General features: G+C 42.3%; 1 long non-coding RNA gene across 1 annotated transcript; it reads right to left on the reverse strand.

Moving 5' to 3' along the window:
- Window positions 1–1,152: 1,152 nt before the first annotated feature.
- LOC117747880 lies at window positions 1,153–5,127 on the reverse strand. Its single transcript, XR_004611490.1, has 3 exons — window positions 5,019–5,127; window positions 2,231–2,406; window positions 1,153–1,200 (listed from the first exon to the last, which is right to left on the reverse strand). It is a non-coding gene; the product is annotated as an uncharacterized LOC117747880 (long non-coding RNA).
- Between the last annotated feature and the right edge of the window lie 239 nt (window positions 5,128–5,366).

Raw genomic sequence — 5,366 nt, forward strand, 5'->3', positions numbered from 1 at the left:
AATTGAGCTGCTAACTGATTGATTAGCAGCTGGAATCTGAATCCATTATTGCTCAATGTAATCCAGAAATATTTCATGTCATGAGGAATCCTGTTTAAATGTTTCCCTGCAGGTGGCGACTTCGCTGGAGTTCCTGCACAGCTTGGCCCCCATGACGCCATCAGGTATGTCCCTGAAGGTAATGTCATGCAAGATGAGTTACACAATGCGCTTTTGGGTTTGTTTTTTTCCTTGCCTAACTTTGATTCAGATTTGGACGACCGCCTCCGACTCGCCCGACTCCGACTGTCCCGGTCCCGTGTCCGAATCGCCCGACTCCGACTCATCCGACTCCCCCGACTGAGGCTGGCCAGCTTCCAACGGGCCCGACTGCGAACGCTCCGCAGGTAAGTATTCAGGTAAGTATTCAGGTAAGTAATCAGGTAAGTTATACAGTTGTCACTTTAAACTTACACTTACATTACTGTTTAAAGTACTGTTTTCCGTTTGTCTTTATGTTATATTGTATATTCTACTGCACTGTGTTGATGGTTGTTGATTGTTTAATATTATTGTCCAATGTTGCACCACCCACCATGACAAATTTTTGTAGTTATCAGTAGATGGATAGATAGATAGATAGATAGATAGTTAGATACTTTATTCATCCACAGGGGGACATTTAGTTGTAGAAGCAGCAAGCAAGGTTACAGAGTAAACATAAAATATTAATATCAAGTATGAAAAAATGCACACTATATACAATACAATGCAAGGTTTATTGATGTTCAATTTGAGGAGGATCTGGCCAGAGGTGATTATATTATAAAGTCTTATAGAAGTTGGCAGGAATATTCTCCTGTATCTGTCCTTGCTTTTTCCTTTCCTGCTGGCCATCCTCCCTTTTGGTGTGGAACGTCCTGTAGAAGCTCCAGTCCCTCAGAAACCAGAAGAGTACCAGGAGGAGCAGGGAAGAGGACTCCTCGCCCGACTCCCCCGACTGCCTTCCCTTGCGTCTGGCGGGGTTGGCTGGTCGGAGTGGTTATTACTAACGTTAAGAAAAGTCTCCAAGTCTTTTATTCAGGTATCGATTGCTGTGACACAAGAAGCAACATCCAGGATCTCCTTGACGACGAAGAAGATGACGAGGAGGGAGGACCACAGGACCAGATGAGACGGATGGAGGACTACAGGACCAGATGGAGAGCGGCGGTTGCCTTTCTGTTAGTGGGCGGAGTAAGTAATCCTTCACTATGACTACAGAAGTATCATTAATACGATTCCATCATTGGAGGCCAGATTCAACACACTAATGTAAAGGTTGTGTAGTTCAGTTCAAAATAATTAATCTCTTGTGTTTGTGACAGGACCCCCTTGCCCGTCCACCCAAACCCCGACACCACCCGCCCCGCCCGCCAGCCGAGAGGACGAGGGGCGTCCCGTTCCCACCGGCACAGAGGACGTAGTTTGTCTCCGTCTGCTTCTTCTGTGCTGGTGGGTTCAGGAAGCTCCTCACACACGCAGGAAGCAGCTGTTTGCATCTGCTCACCAATCCAGAAGGAGACGGAAGCTTCAGGCTGAACAAGATTCATAATTATTCTCAAAGCTTTAAAGTATTTAATTTGTCACATATAATACTGTATCTTCATGTAAACTGTGTACAGTATTTATAATGTTATCTCCTGAAGAGTTGAATGAATAAATGTACCACAAAATCTCAATATGTCTTTTTATTATTAAAAACTACTGGGTCAGCAAACACCACGTTATGATCCTTCATATTGGGTTATAAATCAGAACTTTAATGGTTGATTCTTTTATACACTACAATGTTATAGTTTTTATATTTCCCTTTTGGGTAGTTGATTCATAATAATTAGCGTTAGTTTTTACGCCAGTGCTCTCATTTTTCATCTTCATAACGAGTAAACAATTCCACCAAAAATTATTTTTCTGTTTTGTGTTTTGGCAAAAAGTTGTAGCTTTTTTAAATTGCCACAAAGATATTTTGTCGTACAAAACATGAAACAAATCAAAAACGGCATCAAGTCAACGTGTCATGTCCGTTGGCCACCAGCAATAACAAATACCAACATATATCTTCACTCTAAATAATATATTTATATTATACGTGGATATATATTATATATGTATATGAAAATTATGCTTTTACTACCAAACTCCTCACTGGATGGAGAACATTGAAACCAAACCAATGAACAGACAGCATGGAGGAGGACGTGTCCACGACCTTTGGAGCTCCAGCAGCATGAAAGATGTCCTCTGGAGTCTGAGGACAGGAGACTCTGAGCCGGCATCTCGTCCACCAGCTCCTGAAGAGACGTCTGGAAGCTGCTCGTCTCCCACAGCAGGACAACGGGCTCAGCCTTCTGGACTCTGTAGATAACGTGGCATGTTGGTTCCAACCTGTAGAATGAATCAAATGGAGACTTTAAACGTCCCGTTCATCTTCGGGCCGACGGGCTTTCTGCACAAACAACTCCTGTCTCACATCAAAAAAACAAAAATAAACCGGAGCATGATGACTACAATAATAATGTATTTGACATGAACACTGATTCTGCTGTTGTTGCGCTCGAGGCTTTGACTAGAAACACAATGATCAGAGATGAACATGTGACGTCTTGTTTCTAAATGTGTCAGGTGACCAGGAACCAGGAAGGTTCCACGTTGTCATCACATGACTGACTCTTGAGCTACAAGAGTCAGAAGCATGAAGAGATCCGATCAGTCGTCAAAGAGCAGAAACTAACGGCAACATGAGTCAGTTAAAGACCGCGTAGCAGCTAAAAGGGACGGATCACTTCCTGTAGCTCCTCTTGGATTGATCGACTGATTGATCAATTGTTAATATTACAAACTGTGGAGAGTGTCCTGTGTGTTTCAGAGTTTTGTATGTTTTATAAACTACTGTCTTAACTTCCCTCTGATAATTAAAGTATTAACTGTATACAGTATATACTTATCTTTATAACATATGTTTTTTGCTGCTAGTTTACAGAAAATGATTTAATACTTGGATGATGGATGTCAATCTAAATATATTTTTAGGATGCTAAATTTAGCATTTTATGCATTTAACTGTAAAGACGTTCTTATACAGTATGACCTTTATTTAACCAGGTAAAATCAAGTGAGAACCAATTCTCATTTACAATGATGACCTGGCCAAGAGGCAGTAGCACATTCCACACAAGTGACACAAACAGCACAGATACAATACAGTATGACAAACACATGAGAAAATGGATACAAACAACATAGGTAAATTAATAAACACCATGTACAAAATAAAAAGGCGGATTACTGGATGCTCTTTGTAAAAATAGAAGAGAGAGAGAGAAGTGAGGGGTGGTCAGCAATTAAAATGAATGAAAGGCGTTATGACCAAACACAGTACGGACTTTTGGAATGATGAGCCTGATGAAGTCACTGGATCTTAAACAGCGATCGCTGTCAGAAATGTGTAGAAGATTTGAGAGGTAGCGAGGGGTCATTCCCAAAATGGATTTGTAGACCACGAGCAGCCAGTGTTGTAGCCGCCTGGTATGAAGGGAGGGCCAATCCACCAATCTGTACAGATCACAGTGGTGGGTGGTGGAGGGTGCTGTGAAGGAGGCCATGTTTCGATACAGGAAACCCAGTCTAGCTTTGACTTTAGCCAGAAGGCTATTGATGTGTATGTTAAAGATTTAAGTCAATGAAGTGTATTAGTTGTTTATGTACCAGTTTCTCTATGACTTTGGCCAGACAGGGCAAGATGGAAATCGGCCTGTAGCAGTTTGGGTCAGAGCCAGAGCCTCCTTTAAAGAGGGGGAGAATTGTAGCCGATTTCCAGTCAAGGGGGAAAACAGATCAATGAAATGACAGGTTAAACAGTCTTGTAATAGGGGAAGCAATAATATGGAGCAATTTTATTTTGGCCTTCACGAAGATGAGGTGGACAAGGAAGTCCTTTATGAAAGTTGTATCTGATCTCACTGAAGAACGGATTATGAATATTAGCCTCCTTGAGACTTTGATGTAACAGCTTTGTACATGTCGATCATTCAAGTGTTTAAGGAGGCCCTCCGTGTTTTGTAAATGTCATTTTGAACCTTATTTGTTGTCAGTACCTGAAAGAAGTGGACAGATGCGGCTCCACTGACCGTGAGCGTCTTTCAGTCACATTTACAAATATATGAACCCAATAGAGTAGCTGAAATCACCATTCAATTGGCAGCTTGCACATTGACTGCAGGTTGTTTTTCATATTTAATGTTAGCATTCTTTACACACACACACACACACACAGGTGTGATGTTCACGGTGAGAATGGCGCCACCTAGCGAGCATAGATATGCATGACACAGGCGAGTAAGCAGACAGCATATAAGGGATACATGTGTGGAAGCGGGCGGAGAATGAAGGCTCGGGAACCTACACCAAGTTGTCGTTCATCTGGTGTTTAACCAGAAACAGAAACACTACAATAGGTAAGGTAGATATATGATTCTACCGATGTATAGCAGCTTGGAGAAAGAGCGCATTTCCTCTTCACCCCCCGTGTGCTTTTCATTTGCCATCGCAATTCATCCCGGGACGGGCCCTGCTTATAACACCGTACAAATGCGGCGTTTACAGCTATTTGTCCCTGTGTTCCTGAACGTGTCACAGGAACGTGGGTGTGGCCAATTACTGGATGCAGAGCACCTGTTCCTGGAGCACCTGGGGGATAAAAGCCCTACTCCAGGATGGCGCTCCCCTCGCTTTGTTCGGCTCATACCTGGTTAGGGCTTTATTGGTTTACACCCCGCACTTCATCATGCTCACGCATTCACATTACAGATGTTACTGACTAACACACTTCACAATTGTACTCTTTCCTTTACTTAACTATATTAAACACCTTTACTTGACTATCATTCACTGTGTCCTTTCCCATATTTGTCATTGCCTCAGAGCCGGTTGTGACAATACTCATTCAATACAAATACAAATAGCCCCTATATACTACTGCAGTGTGTGCATGGCCCTACCTTTACTTGTAAATGAAGTCCATTCGTCTATCCGCCTGAACAAACATCTCCGTGCACTTTGTCCTCCTTATCTTCTTTTAGTTTTAAAAGTGTAGAAGAAGAGCAATGGCAGAACAAGCGTAACCCGTGGGCTCTCACACGCCCCCTTCCTTGAGGAAGAGGTACTGTTAGCCTGCCCTCTGCTTTTTCACTGCGGTTTTGTGTCAATCAGCACGGCTAAATAGGTTCTACACATACGTGACATATACTACACATGGATAGATATATTCTATGGAAAGAAAGGACTGTGATAAAAATACAAATATTACAGTTGTGACAAACAATGAGAAAGCAAAAGGCATGCACCTA

Source organism: Cyclopterus lumpus, chromosome 18 (assembly GCF_009769545.1).
Source record: "Cyclopterus lumpus isolate fCycLum1 chromosome 18, fCycLum1.pri, whole genome shotgun sequence".
Taxonomy (NCBI): Eukaryota; Metazoa; Chordata; class Actinopteri; order Perciformes; family Cyclopteridae; genus Cyclopterus; species Cyclopterus lumpus.